The 26,769-nt window shown below is 44.5% G+C and overlaps 1 protein-coding gene across 2 annotated transcripts in view; it reads left to right on the top strand.

Moving 5' to 3' along the window:
• The window catches only part of UNC93A (unc-93 homolog A), a 975,902-nt gene that overhangs the window by 385,643 nt on the left and 563,490 nt on the right, over positions 1 to 26,769 (top strand). The gene's annotated exons all lie outside the window — the stretch shown is intronic.

Raw genomic sequence — 26,769 nt, 5'->3', positions numbered from 1 at the left:
GATTAGGAGACTTTAGCTTGACATTAGGGCTTGTCTTGTGTATTGCAGATAAAATGGATGGCTTCAATGATCACAACTTCCCCCCCTATTCATAGACAAGTACAGGGAGCTGCCCTGTCTGTGGCAGGTGAAACACCCGCATTATAATCATAAACAAAAGAGGCAGGCAGCGCTGGAGAAACTGCTGGAGTTGGTGAAGCCGGTGGTCCCCACAGCAACCATCCCCTATTTGAAAGCTAAAATTGGTGGCCTGAGGAGCACTTATCTTAGGGAGCACAAGAAGGTCCAGGATTCCCAGAGATCCGGAGCTGCAGCAGATGACATTTATGTCCCCAGGCTGTGGTACTATGAGAGACTTTGTTTTCTGTCAGACCACACTGAAGTCAGGGAATCCCTCTCCACTCTTCCTTCCACTCTTCCTTCCACCCTATCTTCCACCCCAGCTGAGGCTTCCGATGTCCAACCTGGGACTTCCAGCCAGGAAGAAGTGGAGGAGCCCAGCTTGAGCCAGGTATAGCATTGTTCTACAGATTTCTGGTCAATAAATAAACAATGTTTACTAGATGTTATTATTGATCACTAATTGCTGATTTAATAAAGTGTTTTTTACATATAAATAGACAGTAGTGGGCAAAAATAATTGGGACAAGAATGAAAAATGCTGGGCTCAGAATGATAATCTGTTATATTTGTTAACATTCAATTTGCAACAGTCATGAGATGAAAATTTTGTGTGATTGATGAAGAAAAAACTAAAACTATGTCCCTTTTTCATACACAGGAAGACCTCAGCCAGGAGGAGGCTGTGGAATGTGACACACAGGAGGAGGCTGTGGAATGTGGCAGCCAGGAGAAGGCGGGGTTAGTGGCATCAAGGAGGAGGCGGGGGTAAGTGGCAGCCAGGAGGAGGCTGGGCCCAGTAGGAGCCTCACAGAATCCCAGGTTCCTCCCCTCCGCCTTCCAAACAAAAGACCAAGGAAGGGGAGTAAAGTGGAGGAGTCAGCACTCAGGCTGATTCAGGAGGCTTCTGGGTCCCTCAGAGCCACCCCCACTCGTGAAGAGGCCTTTGCCTGCATGGCTGCCACAAGACTGCAGGACTTGGAGGAGGGCCAACGCCTCATGTGTGAGGACACCCTTTATAAAACATTAACTAAGGGGGTGAGGGGCGAAATCACACCTAATACCCACCTGTGTGAGTTACATCATCCTCCGCCTCCTCCTGCCACAACTCCAACACCACAGACACAGCCTGGAAGGAAGAGTGGAAGGAAGACAAAAAAGTGATGACCTGGGTTCAGTCTGGTCTGACAAAAGATGCAGGCTCTGGTATGACCACAGCCTGGGGACATAGATGTCATCTGCTACTGTTCATGATCTCTTGGACTTCTGGACCAGATTGTACTCCCTTATATATGGACTCCTCAGGCCACCAATTTTGCCTGAAAATAATTAATGTGTGCCCTGGGGGCCAAAGGCTTCACCAATTTCTGCAGTTTCTCCAGTGTTGCCTCCATCTTTCTTTGGTTAGGACCCCTTAATAAAGTTTTTTTTTCTTTAATAATACTCGCCTATGTGTGTTTTCCTTCAAAAAGGACAGTTTGTTTGTGAGGAGGCAGGTACATTTCAAAAATACAATGTGAAATTAACAAGAGACACCAACACCAAACAATCTCCTTGAGATTAAATAATACAAGATAATAATGGTGTTGTGGTAACTTGATACAAAACTATTCTGGAGTTAAAAAATAAAAATAATTAAAAAAATAACAGGAGATCATGATTTAAAAAAATAAAAAATAATAATACAAAATCTAAAAACATTAAAAAAAAATTATTTTCGGGAGATGTGACTAATCAAAATATTATATTCATGAAATCACGAGAAATAAGAAGTTTGTGAGAACTCTGTGTGAATATGAGCAGAAAAACAACTTCATTCTTCTAGCATTATAAAGAAGAAGAGAGTGCACTGCTTTAAACAATTTAAAACATTGCAGCATGACGAAAGTGCTATATCCATTAAGAACGCTAATTTTACCAGACTGAGCAGTTCCGTCTCGGAATTTCTTCTGAGCATGCATGGCACTTTGTGCGTCGGAATTGTCCACACACGGTCGGAATTTATGCAAGCGGATTTTGTTGTCGGAAAATTTTATAGCCTGCTCTCAAACTTTGTGTGTCGGAAATTCCGATGGAAAAAGTCAGATGGAGCCCACACACTGTGTCTACAGTCAACAGTGCTGTTCATGGACATGTTGCACTCTCTGCCGGTGGCCGTGAGGCACACTTGTCCTTTTTTCTGCTGCTGGCCGTGTTATTGAGCCAGAACATGCAGAAGAGTTGGTGGAATGAATAACAAAGCTGTCCTCTTCCTCCTCATCCTCTGACATCCAGGCTCAGAGTAGTTTTCCTTCCTATGCAGCTACCAAAGCGGCCTATTCCACCGGCTCCTTGTCTACAGTCACTACTTCCGTAGCCCAACCATTGTGCACGGAGGAGTCCCCCGAACTATTTGACCACAGTGTCGGGTACATGCTGCTGGAGGATGCACAGCGATTTGAAGGCTCTGATGTTGGTTCCCAGGTTGAAGAAGGGAGTAACTTGAGCTTAGAGAGAGGGGGTGCCCAAGAAGGACAAGAAACTGGCAGTCATGTTCCCCCAGCTGCAGCATAGTGCCAAGTTTGCTCCAGTGACGAGGAGGGAGGGGATGATGAGGTCACTGACTCTACTTGGGTGCTTGATAGAATAGAGGAGGAGGAGGAGGCACAACTCCGACGAGGCAGGATGTCCTCTAGGGGGCAGCTTAAGGGCAGCCACCCTACTGCATCACACCGCAGAGCTCCGCAGGTGACTGATTTTAAAAAGTTCCTTGGTGTGGGCCTTTTTTGGACACATGTGCAGCAGATCGCACCGTTGCTGTTTGCAACCTATGTCTGAAGCGGATCAAGCGTGGCCACAACAGCAGCCGCTTGGGCACCACATGCTTGACCAGACATATGATGACCTCCCATGCAGTCTTTTTCCTGTATACTATATTTGAGATTTAATATCTCTCAGATATGATTTGGGTTAAATGAGAGTTCTTTGACGATGAGTGAAAGTTTTAACATAATAACAACATTTATTTTATTTTTATTTATTTCAGGTACTTATATAGCGCCGCCAATTTACGCAGCGCTTTTCATATACATTGTACATGCACATCAGTCCCTACCCTCAAGGAGCTTACAATCTAAGGTCCCTAACTCATTAATTGGTGAGTAGTTGAAAGTCTATCTAATACACAACCATCTATCTATAGTCTACACCAAGGAAGAAAATATTAGGTTAAAATAAGAGAATTACATGAAGGAATACAGAGTATATTCCTGAAAACATTAATCAGCAAACATATTTAGTTACAAGTAAAATGCAGACCTTTCCCATAATTACCCTTTGCACCAAGGTTCCATTCTGATGGTTGCTCTCCCATAAAAGTGTGTGTTTCCCTCCCATCTAGTCTGTGTATATCATTACATGCTGATGCCTCATTGGTTGGCATAGCGTGGCTCTGATTGGTGAGCTTCCCTATTCCTGGTTAAGGACTGGCTACATCTCCAAATCCTATACTTTACATAAGTCAGCCCCCTTTAATGCAAATCCTTGTGACTATTCTGAGCAGGAGCTTAACTTGAATTTTCCCAGGAAATATTAATATTTCCCGGGATATTATAAATATAAATATTAATATAATATTATAGCCTCCCTTCATTACATATCCCAGCATGGGATCCTTTGAAGTGAGTATGTGTAAAACAATGAGGTTTGGATCTCATTGTTTGTATACACAAGCTTAGGCACCGACTTGTCTGGTCTACCAGAGATTTCTGTGAAGATAATATGTTCCGCTCTACATAGATAAAAGCTAAATTAAATATATTCATTAAATATAAATAAATTAAATATAAATTAAATATAAAATATATAAATATAAATTAAATATATTCATAATTCCAATATTTTACAGCTATTAATCACATAAACTCATAAGGCAACAAGTCTGTAGACCCACATCAAAGAAAAAGGCGGATTTCTCCTTTCTCCTCATCTGGGATCTCCAACCCTACTCCAGTCCTCTCGAAAACCTACACTGAGAGGAATGAAGGTATAGCAACAGGTGTCCCAAGTACTTGCAGCCAATCTGCTAGCAGTACACCTCCATCTGATTTTAGCAGGCAAATTTCCCTACCCCAGTTGCTAAACCGTAAAAAGAAATTCAGTCCCAGCCATCCACACGCTCACAGTCTGAATGCTAGCTTGAATGCCAGCTTGGCCAATTTGCTAGCACTACAACTTCTGCCTTTTCAGCTGGTAGAATCTGCCCCCTTTCGTGAATTTGTGGAATGTGCTGTACCTCAGGTGCAGGTTCCAAAACGCCATTTCTTTTCATGGAAGGCCATTCCAGCTCTCTGCCGGCATGTGGAAGGCAATGTCTTTGTCTTGTTGGACAGGGCGGTCAGTAGTAAGGTGTATATTACCACAGACTCATGGTCTAGCAGGCATGGGCAGGGATGTTACCTTTCCTTCACGGCGCACTGGGTAACTCTGCTGGCAGCTGGGAAGGATGCAGGACAGGGTTCAGTACTGTTGGAGCTTGTTCTGCCACTATGCCTCCAAAATGTATTCATGGCCAAGTGGGAGGAGGATGTGGTTTTGAATGTGAGACGCGATGAGCTGATCCTATGGAAAAGGTTCATTGATGATGTTCGATGACGGTGACATCGAATCTGTCATGGCCTTTTTATCATTTTTGAACAATAACGATAGGGGTATTGTCCTTACACATGAAGTGAATGCTTCGCAGATTCACTTTTTGGATTTGAAAATAACCATTGAAAATGGGAGGCTTATTACATCTACGTACTTCAAAACAACAGACAGGAACGGGTACATTCCATTAGACTCTTGCCATCACCGTTCCTGGCTATCAGCAGTCCCTAAGGGACAATTTTTGCGACTCAGGCGCAACTGCACTAATCTAGAGGATTACAAAAATGAGGCCTTGGTTCTTAAATCTAGATTTTTGACCAAGGGCTATGAAAATCAGACTCTAGATTTAATAATAGCAGAAGTGGGAAATAGAGATCGCCAGTCCCTTCTAGTTGATAATCCACCACAAGTAGAGAACAGAGAGGATTTTGGTTTGGCCTTTTTGACTACTTACTCCAGTCAACACTGGGCCATCAAACGAATAATTAAGAGACATTGGCCCATTATAAAAAATGATAGGGTCTTGGGGCCTTTGCTGGCAGATAAGCCTTGCGTATTATTCAGGGGAGCCTCAAACCTGAGGCACTTTATAGCACCTAACGTCCCGGATCCACCCACAAGACCCACCTTTTTTGGTGATCTAAAAGGTTTTTTTCCTTGCAAAAAATGTCAAGTTTGTAAAATTAATGAGTTTAAGGGTAGGAAACTAACTGAGTTCACATCAACTGGGACAGGTATGACATATCCGATTAGATCCTTTATCACCTGTACCACAAGATGTGTAGTATATCTTTTGAGGTGCCCTTGCGGGTTAGAATATGTAGGGCGTACTACCAGGAAGTTACAGGTCAGATTGGGTGAACACATCGCCAATATACGAAGGGGTTTTGACAAACATAATGTTTCAAAACATTATGACCTTAAGCATGACAGGGACCCCACAGGCACGACATTTTTTGCCTTGGAGAAATATATACCACACTGGCGAGGGAGCAACAGTAGACGTTGTATATCCAGGAGTGAGACTAACTGGATATACCGTCTGGGCTGTCATGTACCCATGGGCCTTAATGTAGAGTGGGACATCAACTGTTTTATTAATAACAGTTGATGTCCCCTCTCCTGTCTTTCTTCCTTCTTTTGTTGTAATTTTTCTTTTTTTTTTTTTTTCTTAAATTCCTCTTAAAGTTAATGTCCCCCCCTTTTTTATAATGGGGTTTTCGCTATTCTATGATATGGTCGGAATGGAGATACAGTATTCAGATTGTGATTTTTGAAAATATGGAATATATTTCTGAATATATAGAAAATTTTGATTGAAATATATCTAAATTCCTCCTCTCTTTATTATTATTTTTATTGATATAGAGGTCTATATGATTTCAGTTGCTGAAGGGTGATTCGAATGAATCTTTAGTCATTGGTTTTTCCCCCCACCTCTTTTAATGTTTTTTAATAAAGTTTTTGAATAGTAAGGGTAATGTAATAAAATCCATTGCTCTGAAGTAATATCAAGTTTGTCCACAAGATGGCACCATGATGACTCTATGGAGTTTTAATTGTAAAGGTTAAAAAGCAGGTGTGTGTGTAATTGCCATCCCCCTGGAATGGTAATTGTTTGCAGCTTTAACACCTTCCTAGTGTTACCAATGGCTGAACTTTTTCATTTTGCCGCTCGGATATATAAGGCGCATGCGCAGACGTGCGGGCGTGCCCCTGATGATGTCATTTCTGACGAAACGGCCGTAGGATAGACACGCTCGTACCGACGGCCCATGCGCGGAGTTTCGTTTTAAAGCTGTATTGGTTCCTTGCAAGGAAAAGTGTTTTTATGGATGCCAGTGAGGCGACTTTTAATAAACAAGAGATAAAACGTTCTACACCATTGGAGTTTTCTCTTTTCTTTTAAACACTTCCATATCGGTGAGAGCTCTCTTCCCTGATTGTACCGCTGTCTGGAAGCCTGTGGCGATCGTTTGTGGATCTACATCCATCATCCCAGCTAAAGTTCCAGCCGCTGTGGAGGGCAAACCCCAAGCTGTTAACTCTATGCCTCTGATCAGAGGCTATCTGGTAAGCCTTCAATCTATACCAGGTGACTGGATTTCAACACGGTGACAGTCACGGATTTATTATTCAAAGTCACATTTAATTGCTTTTTTGGACATTTGTTTTGACATAATTTTTGCATCTTTGGACTTTTTTCTAAATGTGTGGATAAAAAACTGGGAATAGTCACGCATATATATCACTATAGTGAAGCATTCATGTTATTGTTCCCGCATATATATCATTATAGTGAAGCATTCATGTTATTGTTCATTTCTATTTTTTTCTTTTATCACATATGAAAGTTGTTGGTGCTTTAATAGTAATATCAATTTTTGTTGTATTTTTGCATTTATATCCAGCGCTGTGCTTTTTGTTATATCCAAAATGCTAGTGGTGAGTCTGCCACAGCTCTCTCCTCCACCCCCTCCTCTTTTTCTTCCTCTATGGCCTCTTCTGCAGATTTGTTCTCTGAATCAGCGGTGCTCCGTAAGTGTTCAAGGGGCTATGCAAGCACTCAGGCAAAAAGATGCCATGCGGTGCATGAGTTACATAGTTACATGAGGTTGAAAAAAGACACAAGTCCAACCTATGTGTGTGATTATATGTCAGTATTACATTGTATATATGTTGCGATCGTTCGGGTGCTTATCTAATAGTTTCTTGAAACTATTGATGCCCCCGCTGGGACCACCGCCTGTAGAAGGGAATTCCACATCCTTGCCGCTCTTACAGTAAAGAACCCTCTACATAGTTTAAGGTTAAACCACTGCTTAGGGGACAGGAGCCACACTGGGGCAGAGATTCTGTCAGCTCTGCAGGGGCAGGCTCAGAGGTGGTTGACACCATGCCAGCTTCAGCCAGGAATAGTTTATGCGACAATGGCACCAACTTTCTCGCAGGGATTGATCCTCCTGATGAAGACACATGATCCCTGTGTTGAACACGTGTAGGGGAGGGGCCAGGACAGAACAAGAGTTTGTGGATCTGTCACAGATGGGACGCACACCATACTCCTGCACCGATTCATTGATTGCACCTTGAATTTGTGAGTACCCCATTTGGAAAGAGTTTTTTTATTGATTACATTTTTAAAAAATGATATCACACCATCGAGCGTTTTTTTCCTTATAATTTTGTATATCGCATTGGAATCTGATCGCATTGGAACCTGGTATCTGGTGACCTATATTGAGCCCTGGGGTGGTTCAAAGGCGTAGTTTAGCTTAATTAACAGCTGAGTCACATGCCCTGAGATGAGCATATTTCCTGGGGGGCTCTGCATTGCACCAAAGCATGGTTTTCATCACTAAGAAAATTCATGAGCATGCTGGAAAATAACATCATTGGACACTTAAGCACATTTTTCTGATACTGATTTTCCAGATTTCACAACATATTTTATTGTTCCATTGAGGACTGTTTGTTCACATATATTGTGTGGCACCAAGCACTTTTGGTAACTTATATATATTTTTTTTTATAAGATTTTGTTTTCACTGTAGCATATTGTTTTCACACTCTAATGTAAGGTTGCATTGGTTGCATGTACTGTACCTTAATGAGCTCAGGTATGTATGTATTTTTGTGTTTTAATATTGGGTTTATTATTATCACTATTAATCTTTAAGTGTCACTATATAGTTCTATTTATGTCCATAGACATACACATATTTTAATGTATTATTTTCAGCACACTTTAGCGCAACATATTTATTTTACCTTTAATTTTGCACAATATATGTGACGTGTTCAACGTATGCAGCTGAGTAGTGTTATCGTGTAAGCATTAGGTACACTTGTGGCTCGCAGGACTTTTTTTCTTATTAACTATGGGTGCACTGTATGTATTGTGTACTGTGTACACCACCAGAAAAGTAGTAGCAACTGTACTATGGGTGCACGGTATTGTGTACACCACCAGAAGTCTAATAGCAACTATGGGTGCACTGTATGTATTGTGTACTGTGTACACCACCAGAAAAGTAGTAGCAACGGCACTATGTGTGCACGGTATTGTGTACACCACCAGAAGTCTATAAGCAATATGGGTGCACTGTATGTATTGTGTACTGTGTACACCACCAGAAAAGTAGCAGCAACTGCACTATGGGTGCACGGTACTGTGTACGCCAACAGATGTGTAATAACAACTATGGGTTTACTGTATTGTGTACACCACCAGAAAAGTAGTAGCAACTGCACTATGGTTTCATGGTATTGTGTACACCACCAGAAGTCTAATAGCAACTATGGGTGCACTAAATGTATCGTGTACTGTGTACACCACCAAAAAAGTAGTAGCAACTGCACTATGGGTGCACGGTACTGTGTACACCACCTGAAGTATATTAGAAACAGTACACCAGGAACGGACTGCAGTCAGATCTAGCTAAACTGGATACAGTGGATATATATATATATATATATGAGCCTGACTGCATATATATTAAATACACTGCAGCTAACTGAATCACCTGCCTGTCTGAAGTATATTAGAAACAGTACACCAGGAACGGACTGCAGTCAGATCTAGCTAAAATGAATACAGTGGATATATATATATACACATACGAGACTGACTGTATATATATATATATATATATATATATATATATATATTAAATATACTGCAGCTAACTGAATAATCTGCCTACCTGCTCAATCTAAATTACACTCTTTCTCCGTCCACGCCAACGACACACTACACAAGGCCGACGTGCAGGCGGCCTTATATAGTGTGGGGCATGGACTTAGTCCCTCTGAGCCATGATTGGCAAAAGGCACCCTGCCTTTGGCCAATTATGGCTCTCTTAGGTGAGGGCTCTGTGATTGGCCAAAGCATGCAGGTCATGGTGCATGCTCTGGCCAGTCATCATACAGCAATGCACTGCGCTCCCGCAGTGCATTATGGGCCATTACGCGCCGCTCGAATTTGGCGCGAAAGGCCCATAATGTTCGGATTTCAACGAACAGGCGAACAGCCAATGTTCGAGTCGAACTCATGTTCGACCTGAACAGAAAGCTCATCCTTAATCTGTATATATATATATATATATATATATATATATATATATATATAGATATTAAATAGACTGCAGCTAACTGAATCACCTGCCTGGCTGAAGTATATTAAAAACAGTACAACGTCCTGCAGTGAGATATAGCTAAACTGTATGCAGTGGATATATATATATATATATATATATATATATATATATATATATATATATATATATATATATATATATATATATATATATACTATAGTATACTACTTCCTCCCAGTCTGGATACAGATATTAGATATTCCAACCGCTCCCTAGCACAAAGCAAGACGAGACTTGCTTAGCTGCTAACATGGACTAATTTATTATCGCACAGACACAACAGATAAAATAACTCAGAGACTCTTCCCCCCACCCTTGGAAAAGAGGGCGGGTTAAACTGTCCAAAGGCAATGGACACACAGGTCAGGTGTGTTCAAACTTCTCTTCAGTAAACAGTCTTATCAGCAGGGAGGCTGCTGGAGAAATTCCCCCCTCCCTCCATAGATAGAGATACACATCCCAAATGATCACAGCAAAGAGTCCACAACAGAATGAGACAACGTACAATATATACATATATGTACACAATTGAGTATGATTAGTACAGATCAGACTGGATTTCTCATTCACCTTGCAAAGAGTATTGTTCCCTTAAAATCCAGGGCCCATAATCAAAAGGCAAGAGGCTTGCACTCAGTCCTCTCCAAAAGCCTCTGTCCCGGCTAGGTCTGCCACACACACACACATATATATATATTTATATACATATATATATAACACGCAGCAGTCTTCAAGGGATGGTTTTCACTCCCCAGAAACCCAATGAGTTGTACGTGGCTGGGAGGAGGTAGTTATGAATAATGTCATCCTTAGTGACCCAGAGGACTAATGCCTTAAGCTACATGGCCTCCCTGATTCTGCAAAGCCTGCAAAAGGACCCTAGGATTCATGGTATCAAGGAGAAGAATCATTACTGGCTGGCAACCCTTCTTGATCCACGTTACAAGGGTAAAGTTGCAGAACTCATCCTGCCTTCTCAGAGGGAGTAGAGGTTGAAACATCTTCAGGAGGCCTTGAAGAAAAGTTTGTGTAACGCATTTCCAGACCCTGGGAGGTTACCATTTTTCTGGTGCTGGACAATGTGTTTCTGAGGCTTTGTTCGGTCAGAGGAAGAGCAGTGGAAAAGGTGGCCGGCTGACCGATGCCTTTAAACAATTTTTCAGTCCTCAGCACCAAGGTCTGATGGGTTCAAGCAACCATCGCCAGCGTCTGCATTATATGGTGCAGGAATATCTAGGGGAAAGAGCAGACTTGGAGAGATTTTTAACAGAGCATCCACTGGGTTGCTGGGTCTTGAGGATGGACCATTGGCCAGAGCTTGCTCAATATGCAATCGAGTTACTGGCCTGTCCTGCATCCAGCATGTTTTCTGAAAGCACATTAAGTGCTGCTGGAGGGTTTGTAACAGATCAAAGAGTGTGCCTGTCCACAGACTCCGTTGATAGGCTCACATTTATAAAAATCAATCAGTCCTGGATCAGCAGCTATCAAGCACCTGATGCTGATGTAACTGATTGAATTTGCTATGGATCTGGGATCCCTTGAAGACTGCCTATGCTGCCTATCCTATTGCTGCTGAATCTTGATGATGCTAGCTTCCAACAATATTTTTGGTTTATGGCACCACCAACACCCAAGGCCCAATTTTTTTGCCCCTGTTTAACAGGGGCATGTAATTACAATTTTTGAAATAATATTTGAGAGCAGGGCCCATTGCTGCGCCCAACAAGAGTAACTGTATGGGGTTGCAGTGTTCTGGCACCACCAAAACGAAAGGTCCAATTTTTCTGCCCCTATTTAACAGGGGCATGTGATTACAATTTTTGAAATAATATTTAACAGCAGGGCCCGTTTCTGTACCCAACAAGAGTAACTGTGAGGGGTTACAGTGTTCTGGCACCACCGAAACCAAAGGATACTGTCACGGAACGTCCCTCGCTCCGCTTGAGTGCTTCCGTCATATACCACTTCCTCCCAGTCTGTATACAGATATCAGATATTCCAACCTCTCTGAGCACAAAACAAGGCGACACTTGCTTGTTGCTAACATGAACTCACTTTATTTAGAATCAAAATTACAAGACTTTACATGCCGTTGGAACCTCCTCTAACAATACAACTGTAACCTAATTAACCTAATTAACATGAGCTAATTAACTAATCCTTTATACAGCCTAGGTGACTGAGACATGACCTATTGCCCAGACTGAGTTAATTATCACAGGACATTTTCTCACAATAGCAGCAGCTCCAATAGGAGTCGTCCCGTCTCCTACAATGTATAGAGGACAATGTGATCAGCTCATTCAATTAACATAAACACAGGTAGTTGGAGTTGATGACACCAGCATCTCCTCACAGGATGTGTCCCAACAGTATGAATCAGTCTTATCAGCAGGGGGCTGCTGGATATAGGTTTTCAAGTAGAACTTTAGACATTTTTCTTTTGAGATAACACTTGGAGTATATTTGTAGCATATGGAGGAGATGGTGTAAGGAAGTTAGTGTTATAAAATGATCTTAAAACCATAGATGAAAGGGTTGGGAGGAGAAGTATGTCTGCAGTCCCCTGCATACCGGTTATAATAAAATGTTACATATGGAAAATAGTGCACCAACTCCCTGCATATACTTTGTTAAACATGTTTTCATTAATTAACTTTGGTTATGGACCTTCCAAGCATTTAGTGAACGTTTCCAGGAGACATTCACAGAGAAGAGGCCATGTCCTGAGCTGTAGCTGAAAGCAATAAGAGGGTAGGAGTCTTTACGCAAGCCAGCTAGGCTTTGTAATCCAAGATGACACAAATCCCAGATGACCACAGCAAGGAGTCCCCAACAGAATCAAACAACATACAATATATACATATATACACGACTGAGTCCGATTAGTACAGTTCAGACTGGATTTCTAATTCACCTCACAAAGAGTATTGTTCCATTGAAAATCCAGGGCCCATAATCAAAAGGCAAGAGGCTTGCATTCAGTCCTCTCCAACAGCCTCTGTCCCGGCTAGGTCTGTCACAGATACATTTTTCGGCCCCTGTTTAACAGGGTCATGTAATTACAATGTTTTAAATAATATTTAACAGCAGGGCCCGTTCCTGTGCCCAACAAGAGTAACTGTGAGGGGTTACAGTGTTCTGGCACCATCAAAACCAAAGGATACATTTTTCTGCCCCTGTTTAACAGGGGCATGTAATTACAATTTTTGAAATAATATTTAACTGCAGGGCCCATTCCTGCGCCCAACAAGAGTAATGCCCCGTACACACGGTCGGATTTTCCGATGAAAAATGTCCGATCGGAGCGTGTTGTCGGAAATTCCGACCGTGTGTGGGCTCCATCGAACATTTTCCATCAGATTTTCCGACACACAAAGTTTGAGAGCAGGCTATAAAATTTTCCGACAACAAAATCCGTTGTCGGAAATTCCGATCGTGTGTAGACAAATTCGATGGACAAAGTTCCACGCATGCTCAGAATAAATAAAGAGATGAAAGCTATTGGCCACTGCCCCGTTTATAGTCCCGACTAACGTGTTTTACGTCACCGCGTTTAGAACGATCGGATTTTCCGACAACTTTGTGTGACCGTGTGTATGCAAGACAAGTTTGAGCCAACATCCGTCGGAAAAAATCCTAGGATTTTGTTGTCGGAATGTCCGAACAAAGTCCGACCGTGTGTACGGGGCCTAACTGTGAGGGGTTACAGTGTTCTGGCATCACCAAAACCAAAGACCCAATTTTTCTGCAGAGTATATAGTGCAGTTCGCATAGTATATATACTGCAGATCAGAGTATATAGTGAAGTGCATATAGTATATATACTGCAGTTCAGAGTATATAGTGCAGTCCGTATAGTAGATTATATATATATATATATATATATATATATATATATATATATATATATATATATATATATATATATATATATATATATAGTGGGGACGGAAAATAATTCAGACCCCCTTAAATTTTTCACTCTTTGTTATATTGCAGCCATTTGCTAAAATCATTTAAGTTAATTTTTTTCCCTCATTAATGTACATACAGCACCCCATATTGACAGAAAAACACAAAATTGTTGACATTTTTGCAGATTTAAAAAAAGAAAACTTCTTTCTTAAAAAAGAAAAACTGAAATATCACATGGTCCTAAGTATTCAGACCCTTTGCTCAGTATTTAGTAGAAGCACCCTTTTGATCTAATACAGCCATGAGTCTTTTTGGGAAAGATGCAACAAGTTTTTCACACCTGGATTTGTGGATCCTCTGCCATTCCTCCTTGCAGATCCTCTCCAGTTCTGTCAGGTTGGATGGTAAACGTTGGTGGACAGCCATTTTTAGGTCTCTCCAGAGATGCTCAATTGAGTTTAAGTCAGGGCTCTGGCTGGGCCATTCAAGAACAGTCACTGAGTTGTTGTGAAGCCACTCCTTCGTTATTTTAGCTGTGTGCTTAGGGTCATTTCGTCCAGGATATCCCTGTACTTGGCTGCATTCATCTTTCCCTCAATTGCAACCAGTAGTCCTGTCCCTGTAGCTGAAAAACACCCCCACAGGATGATGCTGCCACCACCATGCTTCACTGTTGGGACTGTATTGGACAGGTGATGAGCAGTGCCTGGTTTTCTCCACACATACCATTTAGAATTAAGGCCAAAAAGTTCTATCTTGGTCTCAACAGACCAGAGAATCTTATTTCTCACCATCTTCACCATCTGAGTCCTTCAGGTGTTTTTTTTAGCAAACTCCATGCGGGCTTTCATGTGTATTGCACTGAGCAGAGGCACTGTATGTCTCCAGGTAGCTTTAGGTGCACACTGTGCAGAGGACGCACTACACTAATTGAAAATACTGTAGCTGCCTGTCGGTGGTATTAATAGGCACAGAACAACAGCAATTGTCTCCAGGTAGCTTTAGGTACACACTGTGCAGAGGACGCACTACACTAATTGTAAATACTGTAGCTGCCTGCCTGTGGTATTAATAGGATCAGAAGAACACCACTAATTTTCTTCAGGTAGCTTTAGGTGCACACTGTGCAGAGGACACAGTGCACTAACTGTAAATGCTGTAGCTGCCTGCCTGTGGTATTAATAGGATCAGAAGAACACCACTAATTTTCTTCAGGTAGCTTTAGGTGCACACTGTGCAGTGGACACAGTACACTAACTTTAAATACTGTAGCTGTCTGCCTGTGGTATTAATAGGAGCAGAACAACAACAATTGTCTCCAGGTAGCTTTAGGTGCACACTGTGCAGAGGACGCACTACACTAACTGTAAATACTGTAGCTGCCTGCCTGTGGTATTAATAGGATCAGAAGAACACCACTAATTTTCTTCAGGTAGCTTTAGGTGCACACTGTGCAGGGGACGCACTACACTAAATTGTAAATACTGTGGCTGCCTGCGGTACTGTACTAATAGGATCAGAAGAACACCACTAATTTTCTTCAGGTAGCTTTAGGTGCACACTGTGCAGAGGACACACTACACTAACTGTAAATACTGTAGCTAATAGGACTAATAGGATCAGAAGAACACCAGCAATTTTCTTCAGGTAGCTGTAAATACTGTACACCCACCTACCTGCCCTTCAGTAGTAGGTGGATAAATATTACTGTCCCATTTTAAGCATTCCAAGACATACCCTCCCAGTCACCATTTCCAATATGGCATACACAGGGTTCCCAGAGTCTGTGTGTCCTGGGGGGACAAGGACCCGAATCCAAAGTAACACCACCTTAAGGGTACCCAGGCATACAGCTCACAAAGCGCACCGTTTTGTGTTAGTGTACTGTGTCCTCTACACAGTGTGCACCTAAAGCAATGGTGCAAACTAACCACACTATATACTGAGTATGAACACTTCCATATATCGAAGCCTTGATGGTCTGTGAGTGGCTGATTAAGGCACAAAGCAATACTTGTTCCCTACATGGCTTATTGTATGCTAATTGTGTCACATATCACCATTTAGTAGAGAACAGTTCATGGACAGATTGTCCGTGGCTATCTGATATAGAGGGAAGTATATTGCACTGCTGAACAACACATTTACCAAGAGCAGCAATCGAATACTTGTATTGATTCACTTGTGGCTAAATGATCACAGTCCTTGGATTTACCCACATGTGGCACACCCGTTGCATTCACTAATAATTGACAGTCAAGGTGAATGAATCAGGCTATAACAGCGTTTTAAAGATGAGGACAGATTTGTAACAGTGCCCTCCTAAGGGCTATCCTGGGTGGCCGGCAGAGCATCCAAGTCACCAATCAGGGTTCAAAAGCTCAGATCCTGATTGTATGGCTATCTGACTGTGTATGGGCTGGCTGATGTCAGATACTGTGGGATTTGTCTGTCAGTTAATATTCTGCTAATGGGGATAGCATCAGAGAGGATTATTCAGAGAGTCATAGATTACAGTCTGCCAGATTCAGTGAATAACAGCTGTACATACCACTTCCCGATATCCTAAATAGACAGATGGGGTGCTAGGGGCAGGTCACAGTGGACTCACATCGCTCCTGAAGATGAATAATGGTCAGCGGAGCTATCTTCTTACAGTTACTGAGATCCTCTGTCATTCAAGTAAAGCAGAAACACGTCACAGTCCTCCTGAAGATAGACTCAGTGCAGTGTGGGGAGCATCAGCAGTAGCAGGATGTTTTCAGAGTGTGGGAGCCGTGTGTGAAATAACATCAGCTCATTGGGGTACAGCGTGCAGCTTGGCGTCCTGTGGTCTAAGCTCACGTCATTGCATTTCGTAAACCCATGCATTGGCTTCGTCAGGGCTTGAGACGCTAACCAGACGTCACTTATAAAGCTTGAGAATTCTCTAGCCCTAGAGTTTCTCCTCTGGGAAAAATCTTACAGCTAACAGGATGAACGACCCTGTTACTGTAAGATGTTCAAACCAAGCCAAAAAGGCTTAATCCCTTTGGGATAGACCAACCATTGTGATCTTCCCTGGTTTAAAGGTATCATATTGATACCAAATTAAGGAACATTGGTACTCTCAGAGAAGGAAGTGCTCAGATGGCACAGTCTCTTTAAAGTTTGCTGCCAGCGTATGAAGTTTGCATTTTGGGAAGGATATTTGTATCAGTCCATAAATTTGTTAAACTTCGTACTATATCAGGGTGTGATTACAGGGTATTGTCCTCATTTCTGGCACACAGACACCTCATTGGAGCTCTTGATGGGCTCTGAGGATTCCTTGGAACTGTGATCTTTTAAAGGGTGACAATGTATTAAGGTCCTACAAAAGCTCCAGAAGAAGCCAAGATTGTGGTGTGTCAGGTCAGCTTGAGGCTAGGTGATAGATGCACACCGTAGGGATCAGGAGTGCACCGCAAGGTAGTGGACCCTACGGCTAACTTCTGCGGATGGGAGTCAGGGTGATAAGGAAGGCAGGGCCATTGGACACCAGCATGGATCCCACCGGGGTTAGAGCATAAGATTCCCTGGGGAGCGGAGTCTAAGAGTCAGCAGGTGTTCACCAGAGCCTCTAGTGGTGAGGATGGATATTAAATTGTTTTTCTTTTGTGTCTGTTTAAAAAAATATATATATTTTTTGTAATATCAATTTTCATTGATTGTTTGCACCTTTAAAACTCCAATTTTGTCCTTGGTAATATTTGAATTAATTTAAAGGAGGTGGTGTATATAGTGAAATCCCCATCCTCAAAAACTAAATTTATCTTAGTTTTCAAATCAATCCTAGTAATTCACTACAGACAGAGATGGAAGAAAAAGGGAGGAGGAAAAAATAGAGAGAAGGGCATATCGAGAAATTATAGGGTCATTACTGTTCAGGGAACACCTTAAGGCTTAATTTGTTATTTAAACCTTTGGGCATCATACATCCCAGTCTAAAAATCCAGCCCTTTTCTCTTCTCAAGAGAACTGTGTCAAAGTCGCCTCTCCGGGTTAAAAGGTTAAAAAAGCCCTTAACCTTTAGACCCTCTGGGCTCCCATTGTGGTATTCAGCAAAATGCTGTCCAATGGGATTGTCTTCCTTAAGGTTGATGCTTTTGACATGTTCACCGACCCTGGCGCGGAGCTAGCATTTGGTCTTGAACACATAGAGTTTTTTGCAGGGACATTCCAATAGATAGAGAACTCTAGTAGTCGCACAGTTGATAAATTGTTTGATGCTATATCTATTGGCGCCAGAGTCGGTGAACATATCAGACCGTTCCACAAATCTGCAGATACCACAGTGGCCACATGGAAACATCCGCTTCAATTCTGACAGATCAGTTAACCAGTTTTTACTTGTAGTTCTAGCGAATTCTGATTGGACCAATGTATCATTTAGGTTACCTGCTCGCTTAGCAGCAAGATATGGTCTAGATCCAACTATGTCTTTCAGGTCATTAGAGCGTGTCAATATATGTCAATGCTCATTGAGTATCTTATTGACATCATTCCATTGAACACCAAATTTGGTAATGATCCTTACAGGTCCCTCAGGAGTCTCCTGTTAGGCCCCCCGGGGCCTGATTAGGTCACTTCCAAATTTTTCACTCGCTAATCTCTTGGCTCTTCTTAAATTACGATGTGAGTATCCTGTCTATAGTCTGACTCATTTGAGCAGTTACGTTTGATTCTTTGGAACTGATCTACCAAGATTCTCCGTATTACGGATTTTGGATGGTGGTTACTTGCATGAAGCAAAGTATTTGCAGCTGTGCTTTTCCTGAAGGTCTGGGTACTGAGGCTGCCATTTTCCAGATGTATTAGCAGATCCAAGAAAGAAATTTCTTGTGTATCTGCCACATATGTTAACCTAATGTTTCTAGTGTTACAGTTGAACTCATCTAGGAAAAGGGATAGATCCTCTTTAGAGCCTTCCCAGAGCCTCAGTACATTATCAATGTACCTAAGCCACAACCAGGCCTGGCCAAGGTACAAGGTATACACCACCTCCTCCTTTCACCATCCCCGGTGCAGACATGCATAAGCAGGTGCCCATGGCATTCCCATAGCTGTACCCCTTATTTGTTGATAGTATGAACCTGTGAATTGGAAATTCTTCAGTGCCATTTCCAAAAGGGTTAGTATAAACTCATTCTGTGCACCTAAAACTGGAAATCTGGAGTCTAGGAAATGGAACATCTCCATTAGTCCCCATTTGTGGGATATAGACATGTAAAGTGATTCCACGTCTATACCCACGAGTATCAGATCACCTGGAAAGAAGACTGTAATCTATGACTCTCTGAATAATCTACTCTGATGCTATCCTCATTAGCGGAATATTAACTGACAGACAAATCCTACTCTGGCTATCCTGTTTAGTATCTGACATCAGTCAGCCCATACACAGTCAGATAGCCATACAATCAAGATCTTAGCTCTTGGACCTTGATTGGTCACTTGGATGCTCTGCCGACCACCCAGGATATCCCTTAGGAGGGCACTGTTACTAATCTGTCCTCATCTTTACAACGCTGTTATAGTCTGATTCATTCACCTGGACTGTCAATTATTAGTGATTGCAACATGTGGGAATATCCAAGGACTGTGTTCATTTAGCCACAAGTGCATCAATACAAGTTGCTGCTCTTGGTAAATGTGTTGTTCAGCAGTGCAATATACTTCCCTCTACATCAGATAGCCATGGACAATCTGTCCACGAACTGGTCTCTGCTGAATGAGGATATGTGACACAATTAGCACATAGTTGCCAACATTGCAAAAAAAAAAATGTGGGACACTCTTTTGGCTGTAGGCGGAGCCAGACAATAATTAGGGGCAGGGCATTCCTTTGTAGGCGTGGCTTAGCAAAAAATTAGAAGTGCGGCGTGCGAAGCGCGTCACAGTGAAAATGGGCGTGGCTTACGCAAAAGTGGGTGTGGCTTAAATGGGCGTGGCTCAGGAGGGTGTGGTTAGAGTCTGAGATGAATGAGGGATAGAGAGGGAAAGGGGGAGAAGGAAAGGGGGAGAGGAGAAGGAAAGGGGGAGAGGGGAATGACGGGACAGCAGCCCCAGATCCTACACAACAATAGAAATATGTGTATTCTAGAAAGTTTAACAATCAACAGATAAAGATACTCCATACACCTGGTGTTAACGCTTCAATCATCCCGGCACCATGGTTGTTATGGTGTCAGGATGATTGAAGCGCATTATTTCTATTATTACATTGTAATATAAAACTAAATCATTCAACTCACCAGAATGCCGAATCAGTGGGATCCCTGAGCGTGTCACCTGCCACGTCGCCTGCCCCCAGCAGAGTCTGTCCTTGCATCAGGTGCCCCCGGCAGAGTCTGTCCTTGCATCAAGTGCCCCCGGCAGAGTCTGTATAGACCCCATCAGTGCAGACCCCCTCAGTGCAGACCCCCTCCATCAGTGCAGATCCCCTCCATCAGTGCAGACCCCCCCTCAGTGCAGCCCCCTTTATTAGTGCATCCCCCCTCTATTAGTGCAGACCCCCTCATTTAGTGCAGCCCTCCCCTCTATTAGTGCAGCCCCCTCTATTAGTGCAGCCCCCCTCAGTGCAGTCCCCCCTCTATTAGTGCAGACCCCCCTCAGTGCAGCCCCCCTCTATTAGTGCAGACCCCCCCTCAGTGCAGCGCCCCCTCTATTAGTGCAGACCCCCCCGCAATTAGTGCAGCACCCCTCAGTGCAGCCCCCCCCTCTATTAGTGCAGACCCCCCTGCTCAGTGCAGGAGCGGCCGGTGTGTTCTGCCCAGAAAGTTCCCCTCGGGAACTTTTCGGCAAGACACGGCAACGGCGGCGGCGTGTCTTCTGCTTCAGTGGAGAGGGGAGGGGCCGTGCAGCTAAAGAAGCCCATTGGCTGCATGGATCGAGCCCCCTTCCTCTCTCCACTTACTCAACACTAGGGGGAAGATAGAGCGGCGGCGCTGGCCGCCATTTTGCTGGAGCCAGCTGCTCCAAAAATAAAAAAAACAACATTCCCAATTTTCCTTATGGAAAATCCCGATTCGGGACAGCCTCCAATCGGGACGAGGGTCCCAAAATCTGGATTGTCCCGGGAAAATCGGGACTGTTGGCAACTATGTTAGCATACAATAAGCCTTGTAAGGGACAAGTATTGCTTTGTGTTTTAATAACCCGCTCACAGAGTGTGACAGACTCACCAAGCTTCGATATATGGAAGTGTTCATACCCAGTATATAGTGTGGTTAGTTAGAAAAGCCCGCAGCAAAAAAAGAAAAAATAAGCGCAGGGCTACATGAAATGGGACACTGTAGGCTGGGTCAGTGAGGGTTAAATAATTCCTGAAGTTAACTTGAGCTCACAGGGGATTGGTCAGAGCAGTGTGAGGGGAGGCAGTGCAGAGAGGAGGTCAGAGGTGCAGACATCCGGTCAGCACACAAGAATAAGAAAAGCTAGTGTGTATCTGCCCCTGCTCTCCTCTGCAGATCGATGGCTGAAGCTGGAAGGGTGGCTGAGCAACTGAGGGTAATGGCAGAGACTATGAGCACGGCATGGCTGCAGAGCCAGCTCGCAGCCATGCAAGGGATGGACGCTGCAGTCCCCAGTGGGTCACAGGCTGGCATGCCCACCGGAGCGCTACAGCTCATCCGGGTCCCCTCGAGCTCAGCGGGTCCGGTTTATCACCCTCAGACACTGCCGGCTCTGCCGCCATCGGTCGAGGCCAGGGACGGTGCCGGCAGGATGCCTCGTGGGGGTGGGGCCTGACGGGACAGCAGCACAGCCCCTCCATACCCCCAGCCTCCAACCGCACACAGACCAGGGGGAGTGCGGCACCATCCCTGGTGGATGTTTCCTCAGAGATGGCAGGTCAGATCAGGGAGGAGTCGCATGGGGCCGGGCCCATCCACCAGGGCGGCCGGTGTCCCAATTCACCCGGATCCAACCGAGTGAGGGCCACAGTGGAAGGGAGGAGAAGCAAGGCCCCTCCCACCTCTGGGGGGTTAGAGATCCCATACTGCCAGGGCCGGAACCAGCAATCCCACGGGCCAAAGGTGCAGAACAGATGATGAGCTGCCAGGGCCTTCTGATGCCAGCACTTCCTCGCCAGTGCAATCTTCAGGCAGTCTCCAAGATTCATCCCACTCGGAAGGGGAGCTGTCCAGCGAGGAGGAAGTAGTCGCGGACGGCTTTGGGACCATGTCCTGGCCGGCCCGGTAAGTCCATTCCTAATGTTGATTCTTCTTTTCAGTCTTCTCCTCTCCCTGTGTCTGGTTCCAGAGATAGGAGGGCCCTGGGGGTAAATGTCCGTTCAGCATCAGGAAGTGCGGTCTCTTGTTCCCTCCCTCGGTTGTCAGGTGTGGGGCCAAGCACGTTTGGGGAAGCCACGGCCGTGCAAGACCTATTGGTGGGACTACGGTCGTTGGTGCAGCATTTTGATGGGATCCCTGCCGGTGTTGGCCTGGGTTTCGGAAGTGGGTCAGGCAGGGGCTCGATCAGTAGTGGGTCACGTACAGGGGACAGTGCAGGGATCAGAAGCGGTGGTGTCACCGGGGTATTCGGTGGTTCAGGAATTGAGTGCCCCTTCCCCTGCGGTTCCCACAAAGGAGGTTAGTAAGAATACGGAGCTGGTTCAGATTCGGCCAAGTGTGAAGTGTACATCTGCTTTGAGGTCCTGGGGGCTCATCTAAAAGCAGAAGTATGGGAAAAGATTTGGAAAGGGGAGTATGTGGAAATCTTCACGTTGTTCCCTCTGGAAACATTTAACCTGGGCAGGGTTAAGCCGGAGGAATCTAAGAAGGAAGATGAGGGAAAGCGGCGGTATTGGTTGATTCCGCTAACATTTAGTAATTGGTTGCAGGCATTCGCCATTTTGGCTAGTGTCATTGGCGAAAAAGCACCAGAGAATTGCTCGCCATTGTTTTGCTATCTGGACTCCATTGGCGATGCCCAGAGGGTGTATGGTGGTGTGGCTGCGATATGACGAACAATTTCATCAGAGCAAAGCAATACGCCCTTCCCTGCGCTGGGACCATAAGGACATCAGTTTATGGGATTAAACTTATGTCCTCTCCACGAGCCTCTACGGTGTTTTTTTCCAGCGGGGACCGGGAGTCCAAACACCTCTGGACAGCCGGCCGCAAAAGAGCTGGGTCAGTGCTGGAGGGTTCTTGTAGGTTTGGCGCCAACTGCTAATACAAACACGAATGCTCACACTGAGGAGGGGCTCACTCCTTGTCCCGCTGTTTTAAGGCCGGGAAATCCCCTACCGGCGATGCTGCAGGTAAGAGGCCGGACGCCGTTGAGGGCGGACAGGATGTCCCCCTTTCTAAATAAATATCCGGACCGGCAGGCGGCTCGGTTATTAAGAGTGGGTTTCACAGAGGGTTTTGTGATTCCGTGCTCCCTTATGCTGATTCCCCCTATGGCGGACAACCTGAGATCTGCTAAGGAGCACTCTGAAGTGGTTTCTGAGAAGCTTGCTAAGGAAGTGTCCTTGGGCCGCATGGGCAGCCCCTTTCTGCTCCCCCCTTTGGAGAATTTAGTGGTGTCACTGTTGGGCGTAGTTCAGAAGAAAGAACCCAATAGGTTCTGATTGATACACCACCTATCGTTTCCAAAGGGTGGTTCTGTTAATGATGCCATCGACCCAGATGCATGTGCAGTATTGTATACTTCGTTCGATTCTGCCGTGTGTTGGGTTCGGCGATATGGAAAGGGGGCCTTTACGGCCAAAACTGATATAGAAGCGGCCTTCCGCTTACTCCCCGTTCACCCGCGCAGTTTTCATCTCCTGGGATGTACATGGTTGGGGACCTATTACATGGATCTATGCCTGCCTATGGGTTGTTCCATCTCATGCGCATTTTTTGAGACTTTTGGTTTCCTTTTTGGAGTGGGTAGTGTGGGATGTGGCAGGTGTCAATTCAGTCATTCAGTACCTGGATGAATTTCTCTGCGTAGGCCCCCATTTTCTTGGTTATGTGGAGTACTGCTGGCTACAGTGCAGCACATAGCAGAGCGTTTTGGTGTACCCCTTGCGGCTGATAAGAGGGAAGGCCCCGCGGAGGTGATTAAATTTCTGGGGATTGAGATTGATTCTAGGGCAATGGAATGTCGTCTGCCTGACGATAAGTTGCATGCCTTACAGGAAGAGGTTCGCTTAGTTTCAGGGAAACACAAGATCCAACTGCGGGACCTGCAGTCTCTACTTGGCAAGCTCAATTTTGCATGCCGTATTATGCCCATGGGCAGAGTTTTTTTACGACGACTGTCGGCTGCCACGGCTGGGGTCACTTCACCCAGGCATTTAATCAGACTGAATAGGGAGAACAGGGATGACCTGCAGGTTTGGTGGGCATTTCTGGACAAGTTCAGTGGGTGGTCAGCAATTATGACTTGGAACTCTTTACGGATGCGGCTGGTTCTACTGGGTATGGGGCATTTTTGGGGGGGTTGGTGGAGTGCCGAGCGCTGGCCGGAGGGGGGATACTTAAAGAATTTGGTGCTGCTGGAACTTTTTTCCAGTGTTGGTTGCCTTTGCGCTCTGGGGGGATGTCCTATGCAACAAAAAGGTACAGCTGCATTGTGACAACCTGGGGGTAGTGCAGGTTCTTAACTCGCTGTCAGGATCATCCCCTCATACGTTTGTCGCTTTTGTGTTGTCTATGGCAAAACGTTTTCTTATATGCTGTCCATATTCCTGGAGTGGAGAATACGGTGGCTGACGTTCTTTCCCATTTTCAGTTGGACAGGTTCCGGGAGTTGGCACCAGGTGCTCATTATCTATGGTGGGTTGCGTTAGAATCGCCTCCAGTCTGATTCTGAACTCCTTGACTGAGTCGACATGGTCTTTCTATTCTAAGGTCTGGAGGGAATGGGAGACTTTAACTCAGCAGTCAGGCTGTTGGGGTGATAGTGGAGAGACTAGCCAGTTAATTATCTATTTTATATGCACGTGTTTGGCGGAAGGTATATCCATTTCAGCCATGCAAAGAAAATTGGCTGGCCTGTCTTGTTGGTTCAAAATGCGAGGCATGCCCGATTTTACCAAAGACTTTTTGGTAAAACAGGCATTGAGAGGTTATCGAAAGGGCGCTCAGCGGCCTATCACTTTTGATATTTTGCATTATTTGTTCTTACAGACGGCCGCAGTTTGTTCATCTGAGTCTGAGACGGTGCTATTCTGGGCGGCAGTTGCGTTGGCATTTTATGGAGCCCTCATGTCGGCGGACGATGTCCGCTGTGAGGACTCGGTGGTCAGGCTTTTCATCCGCTGTTCAAAGACGGATCAAGCCGGCAGGGGGGCTCACTTTGATTTGTGCCAAATACAGGTTTCCTTCACATGACCTGTGAAGATGGTAATGGCCTACTTAAGGCTTCGCCCAGCAGTGGCTGGTTCTTTTCTGGTCCATTCGGATGGTTTGGCTTTATCTAACTTTCAATTTATATCAATACTGTGGCACAGCCTTTTGGTTGCTGGTGTCGAGGCCAGTAATTTTTCATCAAATTCGTTTAGGATTAGGGCAGCCACTTGGGTGGCCCGGTGGGGTCTGGAAAGCACGGTAATTAAGCGTATTGGCAGGTGGGAATCTGACAGATTCAACATTCACCCCCATTTGATTTAGCATGGGTTGGTTGGTAAAAAAAAAAAAAAAAACACAAGGAAAGGTGGGGCATCCTGTGTTTTTTGTTTTGTGTTTATTTCCATGATCTGTTGAGTAGTAGTGGTGGTAAGATGGTGATGGGTGTGTGTGCTATGTTTCACTCTTTCTTTCAGATCATACTTGCCTTGTTTGGATCCTGGGCCATTTTTTTGTTCATTGGGGGGCAAAAAGGGCTGATGTTAGGCCTAATGGCCAACAGTTGGGTTTCCCAAGAGCAGAAATCAGCATCCGGTGGATTGGAATTCTGGGGATGTTATGGAGCAGGGTGGTACCGGAGGTTAACAGGATCTCCAAATGGGATAGGCCCCCAGATGTATTGGTCATACATGCAGGGGGTAATGATTTGGGGGTTAGATCCACTAGGCACCTTATAAGAGACATTAAATTTGATGTGCTGCGACTGCAAGCGTACACGATAGTGATATGGTCGGAGATGGTGGCCCGCACCACTTGCCGTCTTGCCCGGTCGGTGGCAAAGGTCAACGGGGCCCATGTTAAGACCAATAAAAAGGTTGGGAGGTTTATTGCAAGGAATGGGGGTCTGGTAGTCAGGCATAAGGAGCTTGAGTTCGAGACATGGAGATATCTCCGTTGGGATGGAGTTCACCTTAATGAGGTGGGTACGGACCTGTGGTCCTTAGGTTTACAGAAGGGAATACAGTGAGCAGTACGTTGTTGGCGGGGCACAAAGGTGTGAGGCTTCACACTTTGCGCTGTGGCGGTTGGGTCTTTGGAGGCATTTGGAAGTAAAATGATGGAATTAAAGGTTTGGGACACATCTGAGGTTTGAGTCCCCGGTGAATGCCAGTTACGTGGTTAACTGGGAGTTTATGGTTATCTGCTGAAGGTGATTCTTCACGAGTCAGTGCAACGTGACAGGGACTATAAATGCTTAAGCAGATATAAGGTTGGATACGTAGTGCCTCCAAGGATCGGCAACCAAAAAGTTTATGCTTTGTTTTTCATTTATACTGTTAATTATTTTATTTTAATAAAGGGGGCATAAACGGACAGTTTTATGCCGACCTTTGGTGTCAGACTATTTGTAGTAGCAATAATAAGGGGCTATAATATGGGGCAAAAGATATGGGTAGTAGAGGTAAAATATAGGACAGTATATATAGGGGTTACCTTTTCATGCACCATTGCAGCGGTGTCCTGTGTGTTCATTTTTAAAGTGACAACGTTGTCTGTCTATTTTAACCAATTTTATGGTGTTTAGAGGGGTGGTTTACACTGCCCATGTTTAAAATATGGGTTTCTGGTCATTA

The sequence above is a fragment of the Aquarana catesbeiana genome, linkage group LG04 (assembly GCF_042186555.1).
Source record: "Aquarana catesbeiana isolate 2022-GZ linkage group LG04, ASM4218655v1, whole genome shotgun sequence".
NCBI lineage: Eukaryota > Metazoa > Chordata > Amphibia > Anura > Ranidae > Aquarana > Aquarana catesbeiana.
This window is presented reverse-complemented; position numbering and strand designations above follow the sequence as displayed.